General features: G+C 36.9%; 1 protein-coding gene across 32 annotated transcripts in view; it reads left to right on the top strand.

Moving 5' to 3' along the window:
- The window catches only part of GALNT13 (polypeptide N-acetylgalactosaminyltransferase 13), a 690,911-nt gene that overhangs the window by 461,970 nt on the left and 213,472 nt on the right, over positions 1-15,469 (top strand). The window lies entirely within an intron of this gene.

Below are 15,469 nucleotides of genomic sequence, written 5' to 3'. Positions count from 1 at the left end.
GCACATACCAGACACAGTAATTTACTGTCAAATCATTTTTACTAAGTGATGCAAATTACTGATCAATTGGTTATCTTAATGCATATTTAGAAGATTTGACAGAATCCTATTGCATGCAATATTTACTGTTAAATGAAAAATTATAGATAATTTTTGTTTTCAAAAAGTTTTTATTCACAGTAAAAAATACATTAGGGCTTTCAACTGCTGAAATAAAGAAAGGTTTTATTGATAAATAAAATGTTGCTCTATAAAATCACTTTGTGTTTTTGAACTAAATCTTGGAAGTATTTATGTAATCGGAATTTGCAACTACTACCTGAGATTGTGCTCAGAAAATGTTAAGAATGAACTGTGGTCAAAGGAATTTGGATAATTTTGCAAGTAGTATGAGTATTTCTACTGATATTATTGTTTGATAAATCAGTTTGAATAAAGATAATTTATTTACTAAATGGCCTTCCAAGTAAAAAAAAAAAATTAAGGAATAAGTCCTTACAAATAGGTTATTAGGAAATGTTTAATAATATTTTAAATAATATGTTGTTATATTTTAAAATTTTAATATGGACATATAAGTATGCTTTCATGCTAAGAAACTGATAAGCACTAATATAGTGGTTTTTTCAAATTACACATAATACTATTGCTTTTTTTCTACCTAGAATTAAGTGTAAACTATTTGTGTGTGTTTGTTGTTGTTGTTGTTGTTGTTTTGAGACAGAGTCTCACTCCATCACCCAGGCTTGAGTGGTACAGTGGTGCAATCAGGGCTCACTGCAGCCTAGACCTCCAGGGCTCAGGGATCCTCCCACCTTAGCCTCCCTAGAGGCTGGGACCACAGATGCCCAACATCACACCTGGCTAATTTTTTTTTTTTGTATTTTTTGTAGAGACATGGTTTTGCCATGTTGCTTAGGGTGGTGTCAAATTCGTGGGCTCAAACCATCCACCCACCTGTGCCTCCCACAGTGTTTGGATTACAGGTGTAAGTCAACATGCCCAGCTTCAGTGTAAACTATTTGAAATATTCCATCATTTTGCCCAAAATATGTGTACAATAAAATTATTAGAGTTTACATATATTTACATATGAAGTTGAAACATTATGCCTTTTAATTTCTCATTTCAAAAGTAAAGTTTGTTTTTCATTTTCATAATATAAATATGTGTGGTGTTGTGTAAGAAAATGTTAAAATTTGAGAATGAGTTACCTTGAATTCCTCTACTATACAATTCAGTGGATCTTGGATAAATTATTTTAAAATCACTGGGATGACCTAGTTACATTATTATTTTGCCTGCAAGCTTACCTTATAGCCAGATGTCTGAGACAAACCTTAGTTAACAGAATTGTATTCTTTTTGCATTTGCTTATATGCTCATATTCTCATGAAACTTGCCAAACCAAACTCAGGAATATCTTCTTGCCTTCAGGTCCTATAAATCCTTGCAAAAGTTTTGAGGACATTTGAGAACCCAAAATTATTACCTGGTTTAGTGCTCACAGTGAAAATAGAAAATAAAAAGAAAATAAAAGAAAATCAGTATATTCAAAAGTTTAAAAACAATTTGCTTCTATTCTTATATGTAATAATGAGATAATTTATTCATTCATTAACCAATATTCTTTGGGTGCTATGCTGTGGTTACATAAGAAATAAAATCAACACAGAAATAAGGCTACTATATGGGATTCTCTTGCTCCCTTTTCTCTTGTCTTCCTAAAATTCGAATTCACCTCTTTTCTCCCTACCTGTTAAGCTTAATTTTCTGCCAATAAATTCCTCTTACTTTTATCACATATGTCCCAGATTGGAGGAATGATCTTTATACAACTGATTGAAAGTAGATTTCACAGAAAGAATTTAGTGGAATAATATGATAAACGAGGAGGACCTGATCAGGAAATTTAACAGGTATAAATGTATAAAAAGGAAGACTTGAGGATATGATAGGTGATGCAGATACCAGGGGTACAGAAGGAATGCAGCTAGGGGCTATAAGAATAATCAGATCCCTCAAAAATGACACAGGAGGTTTTCTGTAATTTGTTGTTAGGGTTACTAAGAAATAAAATACTTATCTGTAACTCTTAAAACAATATCAAGTGTTTTAAAATGTTATCATTAGTTTCCATATGACTTTAATAGAAAGAAACATGCATTTTGCTTTTTATTATACTCTTAATTTATGTTTTAGTTTCTTCTCTGTGACATGAATATGTTTGCTTAATAGATTGTACTGTAGCTGAGAAATATATTGAGTAAGGAAAAATGCTACAATAGTGCATTAGCAAAAGATTGAGACCCCCTCATCTCTCTTTAGATTAATTTCATGACTTAATGAAATGAGAATGTGTTGAGCATTTATAATTAGAGGATTTGGATCTAATACCCAGTCCAATTATTACAAAACAAATATACACTGAGCAAGTGATATGTTTCCAGGTGCTAAGGCTACAAAGATGAGTAAAGCATAATGCTTCTTTACTCTCAAAGAACTACATTACTGTCACAGAGATGTGTGTTATTGAAAAAAAAGTGATAATTTCTTTTATGTATTTATGTGTGAGGTTTTTTTTGTCTCTGTCATGTGAGCATAGGCAAATGTAAATTCAACTGTAAAAAGATGATTATACCTTTCCCTCTAAGATTAGGAATAAATAAAAATGTTGGATCTTACTTCATCTACTTAATATTATACTGGATGTTTTAGGCACAACAATAAGGTAAGAAGAATAAGTTAAGGCATCCATATTAGGAAGGAAAAATTCAGACTATAACTTCAGAAGACAAAATTATCTACAAAATCCAATGGAATCTACAAAACAAGTCAGTCTTCTTATCAAGGTTGTAGAATATAAGAACAATGTATAAAAGTCAACTGTATTTCTATACACTAGCAAAAAACAGCAGAAAACTGATATTTAACTTTATGTAAAATAATTTTAAAAATATGAAAAAATGATAAATCTGACAAAAGATGTGAAAGACTGCTATACTAAATACTACTGTATATTACTAAGAAATTAAAGGATACCCAAATGAAGAGAAAGTCCATTATTTATTAAGAGTTAGTAGACTCAATATGATCTTAATATGACAATTATTCCTCCTATCAATATAGAGTCACTGCAGTAGCAAATGTGTTGTATTTACTTACTATTGCATTGAATCTATATTGATATGCAATAGTAAATAAAACTTACTTCGTCTAGTAGAAATTGACAGATTGATTCCAAAATCCATATAGATATAAAAGGTATGTATTATAGTCAAAAATACTTTAATAAAGAAAAAATAGATTTAACAAAATGGGATTTTAAAATTTATTGTAACGCTATAATAATCAAGACTGAGTGTTATAGATTAAAGACAGACAAAGGAACAAAACTGAAAATCTGAAAATAATTCACACATATATGGACAACTGATTTCTAACAAATATGCAAAGGCTGTTTAGTAGAGAAAGAATAGTTTTTCAGTAAGTATTACTAGAACAACTGAATATCTCTGTGGGGGGAAAAACAACTCCAATTTATAAGTTATATTATGAAAATATTAATTCAAATGTAAAAATATAAAATTGAAAAAGAAAACATAGAAGAACTTGTATGACCATTGATTAGACAAATATTTCTTAGATATGACACCAAAAGTATGAGTCATAAGAAAATGGATCAGGCGGACCCCTACCTTCTCTCTGAGAGAGAAGAAGCTGAAAGGGGGAGACAGCCAGGTGCAGCAGGGTGGGTCCCTACCCTCCCCCACAAATTCCAGACTGCTGAAGCTCTAATTTAGTGGGTTGTGCAGCCAGTGCCACAGTCTGAGATGAACCCTGAATGATCCAGCCCAGTGGAGGAAGGACACAACCCACCAATAGAGGGGTGGGACCCGGCTACATGTTTTAACAAAAAACACAGGAAGCCTGCTTAGCAACAGGACCACATTCTTGACAACCCAGCAGCACCTACAGGTAAGAGGAAGAGGCTGACCTAATCTCCCAGTATAAACAAAAAGACACAGAAGCATCCCTAGTAACCTGAAGGAGTCCCTAGAAACCCAGTAGTGACTCCACAGGCAGTCAAGCAACCTCACCAAGCAGCTCCCTGACACCACAGCTAGGAAAATCCACAAAGATGAGGAAAAAACAGTGAAAAAATGATGAAACCATCAAAGACGAGAACACCTCTTCTCCTGCAAGGGATCACAACTCCTAAACAACACAGGATCACAACTGGACCAAGGAGTGTGACAAATTGACACAAACGGGCTTCAGAAGGTAGATAATAAACTTTTCTAAGCTAAAGGAACACGTTCTAACTCAATGCAAAGAAAACAAAAACCTTGAAAAAAGATAAGACAAGGCCAAGCACCATGGCTCACACCTGTAATCCCAGCCCTTTGGGAGGCCGAGGTGGGTGGATCATGAGGTCAAGAGATCGAGACCATCCTGGCCAACATGGTGAAACCCCGTCTCTACTAAAAACACAAAAAAATCAGCTGGGCGTGGTGGTGCACACCTGTAGTCCCAGCTACTTGAGAGTCTGAGGCAGGAGAATTGGTTGAACCCGGGAGGTGGAGGTTGCAGTGAGCTGAGGTCACGCCACTGCACTCCAGCCTGGTGCCTGGTGATCGAGTGAGACTCTGTCTTAAAGAAAAAAAGAAAGGTTAGATGAAATGCTAACTAGGATAACCAGCTTAGAGAAGAAGATAAACAACTTGATGGAGTTGAAAAACACAGCACAAGAACTATGTGAAGCAAACACAAGTTTTAATAGCCAAATCAATCAAGCAGAAGAAAAGATATCAGAGACTGAAGGTCAACTCAATGAAACAAAAAGAGAAGGCAAGACAAAAGAGAAAAACAGTGAAAAGAAATGAACAAAGCCTCCAAGAAATATGGGATTATGTGAAAAGGCCTAATCTATGCTTGACTGGTGTACCTGAATATGATGGGGAGAATGAATCCAAGCTGGAAAACATGCTCCAGGATATTATCCTGGAGAACTTCTCAAGCCTAGCAAGGCTGTCCAACTTCAAATTCAGGAAATACAGAGAACTCCACAAAGATATTCCTCAAGAACAGCAACCCCAAGGCACATAATTGCCAGATTCACCAGGGTTGAAATGAAGGAAAAAAGCTAAGGGCAACCAGAGAGAAAGGTCAGGTCATCCAAAGAGGGAAGCCAATCAGACTCACAGCAGATATCTCGGCAGAAACCTTACAAGCCAGAAGAGAGTGGGGGCCAATATTCAACATCCTTAGAGAAAGAACTTTCAACCCGGAATCTCATATCCAGCCAAACTAAGCTTTGTAAGTGAAGGAGAAATAAAATCCTTAATGGACAAGCAATTACTGAGAGATTTTGTCACCACCAGACCTACTATTCAAGAGCTTCTGAAAGAAACACTAAGCATGGAAAGGAACAAATACCAGTAACTGCAAAAACAAACAGTGGGCAAAGACCAAAAATGCAATGAAGAAAATGAGTCAACTAATGAGAAAGAAAACCAGCCAGTAACAAAATGGCAGGATCAGATCCACACATAACAGTGTTAACATTGAATGTAAATGCTAAATGCCCCAATCAAAAGACACAGACTGGCAAACTGAATAAAAAGTCAGCACCCATCGATGTGCTGTATTCAGGAAACCCATCTCACATACAAAGACACACACAGACTCAAAATAAATGGATGAAAGATTTACTAAGCAAATGGAGAATAAAAAAAAAAAAAAGGTGTTGCAATCCTAGTCTCTGATAAAATGGAATTCAAACCAGCAAAGATCAAAAGAGACAAAGAAGGACACTACGTAATGGTAAAAGGATCAATCCAACAGGAAGAGCTGACTATCCTGAATATATATGCCCCCAACACAGGAGTACCCAGATACATAAAGCAAAGTTCTTAATGACCTAAACAAGATTTAGACTCCCACACAATAATAGTGGGAGATTTCAACATTTCACTGTCAATATTAGATGGATCAATGAGACAGAAAATTAACAAGGATATCCAGGACTTGAATGCAGACCTCGATCAAGCAGATCTAATAGACATATACAGAACAATCCACCCCAAATCCACAGAATATACATTTTCTCAGCACCACATTGCACTTACTCTAAAATTGACCACATCATTGGAAGCAAATCACTCCTCAGCAAATGCAAAGGAATAGAAATCCTAACAGTCTATCAGACCACAGCACAATCAGAATAAAACTCAGGATCAAGAAGCACACTCAAACCCACACAACCACTTGGAAACTGAACAACTTGCTTCTGAGTGTTGACTGGATAAACAATGAAATGAGGGCAGAAATAAAGATGTTCTTTGAAACCAACCAGAGAGAAGACACAACTTACCAAAATCTCTGGGACACCTTTAAAGCATTGTCGAGAGGGAAATATTTAGCAATAAATGCTCACCAGAGAAGAGAGGAAAGATCTAAAATTGACACCCTATCATCAAAATTGAAAGAGTAACAGGAGCAAGATTAAAAAAAAACTCAACAGCTAGCAGAAGAAAAGAAATAACTAAGATCAGAACTGAACTGAAGGAGATAGAGACCCAAAAAAAAACCTTCAAAAAATCAATAAATTCAGGAGCTGGTTTTTTGAAAAGATCAACAAAACAGACCACTAGCCAGATTAATAAAAAAGAAAAGAGAGAAGAATCAAATAGATGCAATAAAATAGGATAAAGGGGATATCACCACTGATCCCAGAGAAATACAAACTACTGTCAGAGATTACTACAAACACCTCTACTCACATAAACTAGTGAACTAGGAAGAAATGGATAAATTCCTAGACACTTTTACTCTACCAAGACTAAATCAAGAGGAAGTTGAAACCCTGAATAGACCAATAACAAGGGCTGAAGTGGAGGCAGCAATCAATAGCCTACCAACCAAAAAAAGTTTAGGTCCAGATGAGTTCACAGCCGAATACTACCAGATGTACAAAGAGGAGCTGTTTCCATTTCTTCTGAAACTGTATCAAACAATTCAAAAGGAGGGAATCCTCCCTAACTCATTTTATAAGACCAACATTATCCTGACACCAAAACCAGGCAAAGACTCAACTAAAAAAGAAAATTTCAGGCCAGTATCCATGATGAACATTGACACAAAAGTCTTCAATAAAATATTGGCAAACAAACTGCAACATCACATCAAGAAGATTATTCATCACGACCAAGTAGGCTTCATCCCAGGGATGCAAGTCTGGTTCAACATATGCAAATCCATAAATGTAATCCATCACATAAATGGAACCAAAGACAAAAACCACATGATTATCTTAATAGATGCAGAGAAGGCCTTTGATAAAATTCAACAGCCCATCATGCTAAAAACTCTTAATAAACTAGGTATTGACTGAACATATCATAAAATCACAAAATCTATGTATGACAAACCTACAGCCAATATCATATTGAACAGGCAAAAGCTGAAAGAATTTCCTTTGAAATCTGGCACTAGACAAGAATGCCCTCTCTCACCACTTCTATTCAACATAGTATTGGAAATTCTAGCCAGAGCAATCAGGCAATAAAAAGAAATAAAGAGTACTCCATTAGGAAAGGAGGAGGTCAAATTGTTTCTATTTGCAGATGACATAATTGTATATCTAGAAGACTCCATCATCTCAGCCCAAAATCTTCTCAAACTGATAAGCAACTTCAGCAGTCTCAGGATACAAAATCAATGTGCAGAAATCACAAGCATTCCTATATACAATAACAGACAGAGAGAGACAAATCAAGAGCCAACTCCCATTCACAATTGCTGCAAAGAGAACAAAATATCTAGGAATACAACTAACAGAGGATATAAAGTACCTCTTCAAGGAGAATTACAAACCACTGCTAAATGAAATAAGAGATGACACAACCAGATGGAGAAACATTCCATGCTCATGGTTGGAAGAATCAGTATCATGAAAATGGCCATCCTGCCCAAAGTAATCTATAGATTCAACACTATCCCCATCAAGCTACCAATGACCTTCTTCACACAATTGGAAAAAAAAAACACTTTAAATTCTATGTGTAATCACAAAAGACTCCACATAGCCAAGACAATCCTAAGCAAAAAGAACAAAGTGAAGGCATCACACTGCTGGACTTCAAACTATACTACCAGGCTACAGTAATCAAAACAGCATGGTACTGGTACCAAAACAGAGACATAGACCAATGGAACAGAACAGAGACCCCAGAGGAATCACCACACAACCATCTGCTCTTTGACAAATCTGGCAAAAATAATCAATGGGGAAAGGACTCCATGTTTAATAAATGGTGTTGGAAAAACTGGCTAGCAATGTGCAGAAAGCAGAAACTGGACCACGACCTGACACCTTACACTAAAATTAACTCCAGATGGATCCAAGGTTTAAACATAAAACCTAACACCATAAAAACACTAGAAGAAAACATAGACAAAACCATCCAGAACATAGGCATAGGCAAGGACTTCATGACTAAAACAGCAAAAGCAATAGCAGTAAAAGCCAAGGTAGACAAATGGGATGTAATTAAACTCCAGCGCTTCTGTACAGCAAAAGAAACAATCATTTTAGAGTGAATTGGCAACCAACAGAATGGGAAAAAATTTTTGCAATGTACCATCTGACAAAGGGCTAATATCCAAAATCTACAAAGAACTAAAACATATTTACAAGACAAAAGCAGCTTCATTCAAAACTGGGCAAAGCATATGAGCAGACACTTTTCAAAAGAAGACATATATGAGGCCAAGAAACATGAAAAAATGCTCATCACCACTGGTCATTAGAGAAATACAGATCAAAACCACACTGAGATATCATCTCAAGCCAGTTAGAATGGTGAACACCAAAAAATCTGGAGACAACAGATGTTGGAACGGATGTGGAGACAACAGATGTTGGAGAGGATGTGGAGAAATAGGAACACTCTTACACAGTTGGTGGGAGTGTAAATTAGTTCAACCACTGTGAAAGACACAAAATCAATGTGCACAATTGATTTTGTGGCGATTTCTCAAGGATCTAGAAATAGAAATTCCATTTGCCCCAGCAATCCCACTATTGGGCATATACCCAAATAACTATAATTGTTCTACTCTAAAAACACATGCACGCATATGTTCATTGCAGCCCTGTGTACCCTGGAACCAACCCAAATGCCCATCAATGATAGACTGGACAAAGAAAATGTGGTACATATACACCATGAATACTATGTAGCCATAAAAAACAATGAGTTTGTGTCCTTTGTAGGGACTTGAGTGAATCTGAAAACCATCATTCCCAGCCTACTGACAAAACAACAGAAAGCCAGACATCACATGTTCTCACTCATAGGTGGGTGCTGAACAATGAGAACATGTGGACTCAGGGAGAGGAGCATCACACACTGGGGGAAGTTGGGGAGCAGGGTAGCTGAGAGACAGCAGGGGGTGGGGAGGGAGGGAAAGTTGAGGAGGGATAACATGGGGAGAAATGCCACGTATAATATGCACCTAAAGTAAAATAAATAAATTTTTTAAAAAAGAATCACCAAAGTTTAAAAACTTGTGCTTTTCAAAGCACTATTAAGAGAATGAGAAGTCAAGGCACTGACAGAAAGAAAATTTGACAAGTTATATATCTGTTAATGGATTTGTATCTAGAAAAAAAAAATCTCAAAACTCAGTAAAAGAACTTTCAAAACTCAGTAAAAATAAAACAGTCAACTCAATAAAAAATGACCAAAATATTTTGAATAGACACTTCACTAAGAAAGGTCTACAAATGGCAAATAAGCAAATGAGGAAATCCTCAACAGTTAGTGGGGAAACGAAATTTAAAACACAATGAGATCACACTACACATTTATTAGAAAAACAAAGATTAAGAAGGCTGACCATGTTGGTGATAATATGGAAGAACTGTACCTGCAATGCTGGTGAGAATATGCAATGGTACACTAAACTCCAGAAACCAGGTTTAGTGCTTTTTAAATAACTCTTGAGTATTTACTCAATGAAAAGGAAAATGTTGTTTATATAGAGAGTTGTATGCTAATATTCATAGCAGAGTTATTTGTATTGCCAAAAGCCAGAAACAATCCAAATGTCCATCAGCAGGTCAATGAATAAACTATGGTTTGTCTGTATAGAATACTACTCAGAATATGTGCAAACTATTAATGCATCCTACAACTTTGGTGGATTTTGTAATAATTATGCTTAATGAAACAAGTCAGATAAAAGGATTACATATTGTATGACTCAATTTGTATAAAATTTTAGTAAATGCAAACTTATCTGTGAAATCAGGTATGTTGTCTCAGGGCACGAGATTGAGGTGGCACAGGGAAGATTGCAGGGAGGGATTACAAAGAAGCACCTGAAAACCCTTAGGGGTAATGGATAAATTCATTATCTTAATTGTGGTGATAGCCTCACAAGTTACACACATGACAAAACTTCTTATTGAGTGATACAATTTAAATATATGCAGTTCATGGTATGTTAATTATATTTTAACAAAGCTATTAATAATCAAAAAATACAGAGAGAGAGAGGCATACTCCAAAGGAAAACAAAGAATGACTGTGTGTATTAAATGAGGTAATACTTTGTAAAGCTGTTTATAACTGCACAGCAGTATTAATTTTTATTATCACCCTTAAAACAAACTCTTTGTAGGTAACTAATATTTAATTAACAACATGGAATTTACTTCAAATACCCCACTATTTTTGGCTTGCAAATCACAATGAAAAGAGTAGTATATTCGCCTAAATAATATAGCCAAGTAAAATGTCTTCTCATGTGAAATCTATTTATTTCCAATTTGTACAAGCAATGAAGTGGAAAAGAAATGAGAGCTGACATAATAAATAGTGGAAAAATGAAAAGCAGTGGTTCCCATTGAACAGAATAGTATGGTAAATGAGGCAAAGAAACTTGCCAACCTTTGGAGGCTTATAGTACCCAGATATTTTAAGTACTAAAAGAAAGTAAAGTACTTTCTAAGAAATGTTCACACAATTCAGATTTTGACAAGTGAAAATGTCAATCATAATAATTTGTTAGAAATTATTTTAGACAAAGGTCCAGCTGATTTTTTTCTATTAGAGTTCTTTGCTTTTTCTAAACTTAATTCATACAAATCTGATGAAAGTAAGTTATTTGCCAATGTGTAAAACTTGGATGGCTTTTGTGGACCAGTCATAAATAACAGATTATAATAGAAATATGGAGATGGTTTTGTGGGATACTTTTCTTTAAATATGATAACCCACTGTCTTAATGATAATATAGAGATTAACCTTTGAAAAATCCTATGAAATCATAAACTGACATTATGTGTGCATAGTCTCCACAAAGAATACAAACCAATCTTAATGATTTGGTTTATCAAATGTTTCTCTTGTTCCCTATTTGGTGCAGGCTAAACCTTAAACGTATTGAAAAATAGTTTGAATTTTTAGCCTTTGTTCCTGCAACTAGTTTTTCTGTCATCTGGGCCAACACTTTGCTTTGAGCCATTGTTTGAACATGTATTTTCATTTAAAGAATGGCTTTTTAAAATTTAAATCAAGGAATAAAATATTTCTCCATAAGGGACAATGAGACAGTGCTAGTAAAAACTGTCATATCTATTATATATGCTTCTAAAGCATTGGGTGAGTAGGTGTCACAGAGTTACATTTCATTATGGTTCCCAGTAGAATTCTGTTTACCCAAAACAAATGTGTTAGAATTTTATTTTGAATATTAACTGCTATAAATAACTTGCTTCATATGCTTCTTTGGCAAAAAATAAGTGAACAACAGGTAAATTAGACATTAATCGAGCTTTAGAAAAACATTAGCAAACATCAACAGAACTTGTATTGCTCTTAAAATTTTAATAGCCTAAGGCATTGTAATTTCAATAAGTACATTTCTTCATTAACATTTTTGGTTCAGAAAACTGGAATATGAGAAAAGTGTTACATTAGCCTTTGATATGATGCTTTACCCTGTAAACATTCAATTTGGGGACATGCTTATACTTTTAGAAACCATTTTAGAATAGTTAGATACCTAAAACTTGGTATTAACCTCTGGTTTTCTTCATAGTTATTTAATTATTTCTTAAAGTAATTGTTTAAAAATGATTTTGATGTGGTCAGTACCACTTATAATTTATTTTTAGAGCATAACCACATAGTTGCACCTTTTTTGTTATTTCTAAAACCATCCTAAAACCATCCTAATAAGCATGAAAATTCACATTAAATTGATTCAAAATAGGGGAGGATCCAAGATGGCCAAATAGGAACAGCTCTGGAGTGCAGTTCCAAGCAAGAACAATGCAGAGGGTGAGTGCCTACTGCATTTCCAACAGATTTTCACTGCCAACAGACCAGGAGATTCCCATGCCGAAAAGTGCCATGAGTCTTCAGCATGGCAGTTTCAACCAGTACCAGATTGGCAAACAGAAACTCACACAAATCTGGGTGGCTATTTCAACTGGCGCCTGGAATGCCTGGAAGACAGAGCTGCCCATTCAACTGAAAGGGAGGAGGCAGGGACAATAAACTGGGGGATCTGATTCAGGGGGTACCATTCCCACAAAACAAGCAATCTGAAATTATCTGGATTGAGAGTTTTGCAGGAAGTGCCGCCAGACCCAGGATGGTCCAGCTCAGTGGGGGAAAGGACGACCACCACTACTGAGGCAGTCCACCACTACCAAGGCAGTTCACATAGCAGCTGGGCAGAGCCTGTGGCAGCTCAGCAACACCTCTGCTGGCAGACTGTGACTAGACTACTCCATGTAGGGCAGGGCATCTATGAAAAAATGCAGCAGCACAACAGGAACTTACACATAAATCCTACCTTCCTAGGACAGAGCACCTGGGAAAAGAGGCAGTTATGAGTTCCACTACAGCAGACTTAAAAGTACCTGCCCAGCATCTCTGCATGGGATAATAGAGCTCCAGACAGCACTTGGGCTCCTATAAGGGACAGACTGTCTCCTCAAGCAGCTCTCCAACCCCCATATAACCAAAGAGACACCTCAGCAAGGAGAGGTCAGACAATATCTGGCAGGTACCCTTCTCAGAGGAAGATAACAGAAGAAACCAGCAGCAACCCTTACTGTTCTGCAGTCCCTGCAGGTGACCTCCTGGAAAGCAGGGTCTGGAGTGGACCTCCAGCCGTCCTGCAGCAGAGAGGCCTGTTAGAAGGAAAACTAATAGAAATAACTTCATCATCAACAAAAAGGATGTCAACTCAGAGACCCCATCCAAAAGTCACCACCAACAAAGACCACAGGTAGATAAAGCCACAAAGATGGGAAGAAACCAACACAAAAAGGATGAAAACACCAAAAACCAGAACACTGCTCCTCCTCCAAAGGATCATAACTCTTCACCAGCTAGGGATCAAAGATGGATGGAGAATGAATCTGATGAATTGACAGAAACAGGCTTCAGAAGGTGGGTAAAAACAGACTTCTCTGAGCTAAAAGAACATGTGCTAACCCAATGCAAAGAAACTAAGAACTAGACAAAAAGTTAAATGACATGCTAACTAGAATAAACAGCTTAGAGAAGAATATAAGTGACTTGATGGAGCTGACAAACACAGCATGAGAACTTTGCAAAGCATACACAAGTTTCAGTAGCTGAATCAGCCAAGCAGAGGAAAGGATATCAGAGATTGAAGATCAACTCAATGAAATAAAACGAGAAGGCAAGAATAGAGAAAAAACAGTGAAAAGAAATGCACAAAGCCACCAAGAAATATGGGATTATGTGAAAATACCTAATCTACATTTGATAGGTGTACCTGAATGTTACAGAGAGAATGAATCCAAGCTGGAAAACACTCTTGAGGATATTTTGCAGGAGAACTTCCCCAGTCTAGCAAGCCAGGCTACCATTCAAGTCCAGGAAACACAGAGACCACCACAAAGATATTCCTCAAGAAGAGCAACCCCAAGGCACATAATTGTCAGATTCACCCAGGTTGAAATGAAGGAAAAAATGCTAAGGGCAGCCAGAGAGCAAGGTCAGGTTACCACAAAGGGAAGCCTATCAGACTCACAGTGGATCTCTGGGCAGAAACCCTACAAGCCAGAAAAGAGTGGGAGCCAATATTTAACACACTTAAAGAAAAGATCTTGCAACCCAGAATTTCATATCCAATCAAACTAACTTTCATAAGCTAAGGAGAAATAAGATCCTTTACAAACAAGCAATTGCTGAGAGATTTAATCACCACCAGACCTGCCTCACAAGATCTCCCAAAAGAAGCACTAAACACAGAAAAGAACAACCAGTACCAGCCACTCCAAAAATGTACCAAATGGTAAAGACCACTGAGATAATGAAAAAGAAGTGTCAACTAATGGGCAAAACGTCCAGCTAGCATTAAAATGACAGCATCAAATTCACACATAACAATACTAACCTTAAATGTAAATGGGCTAAATGCCCCAATCAAAAGGCACAGACTGGAAAATTGGATAAAAAGTCAAGAACCAGAGAATGATCCAAGATGGCTGATCACTAACAACTCGGGATTGCAGCTCCCAGTTAAAGCGCAGAGAATGAGAGGACACCAAACTTTCAGACAAAATTTGGTCGCTCACAGAGCAGAAGATTCCCAGTGGAGGAGTCACATGGGTTGCCAGCATGACTCTTATGGCCAGTGCAGCAGTTTTGCCGGCACCTAGGCATAGCAGCTTGTGGTGCAGAGTAAATGGGACTGGTTCTTCTGACCGAGGTTTGGGAGGAGCTGCACGGGTCGCCAGCGTGACTCTAATGGCCAGTGCAGTGGTTTTGCCGGCACCTCGGGGTGGCTGCTCTTGGTGCAGAGTAAACGGAACTGGTTCCCCTTCTGACTGAGGTTTGGAGCTCTGGGAAGGCAGAGTCGCCAATTACAGACTCAAGAAGGAAGCCAGACTAGAGATTCCCAGGCAGATAAGCACCATCAGTCTTAACGCCGCTGTTTTGGCTGGCACAGTGGGTTGCTCATATTTCAGCCCTGGGAATTAACAACTTGGACGTCCACTCAGAGACCTAATTTGAAAGTTGGTAATTACAAAGATGATAGGTGGATAAATTTACAATGATGGGAAGAAACCAGCGTAAAAAGGCTGAGAATACTCAAAATCAGAATGCCTCTCCCTCTACAGAGGATCACTGTTCCTCACCAACAAGGGAGCAAGGCTTGATGGAGAATGAGCACATCCCATTAACAGAATCAGGCTTCAGAAGACGGATAATAAGAAATTTCTGTGAGTTAAAAGAATATGTTGTAGCCCAATGTAAAGAAACTAAGAACTTTGAAAAAAGGTTTGATGAAATCCTAATGAGAATAGACAACTTAGAGAGGAATATAAGTGAATTAATGCAACTGAAGAATACAATACAGGAACTCCGAGAAGTATGCACAGGTTTAAACACTCGAATTGTTCAAGCAG

Source organism: Callithrix jacchus, chromosome 6 (assembly GCF_049354715.1).
Source record: "Callithrix jacchus isolate 240 chromosome 6, calJac240_pri, whole genome shotgun sequence".
Classification (NCBI taxonomy): Eukaryota; Metazoa; Chordata; class Mammalia; order Primates; family Cebidae; genus Callithrix; species Callithrix jacchus.
Note: the sequence above shows the minus strand (reverse complement) of the source record. Positions and strands in the feature narration are given on the sequence as shown.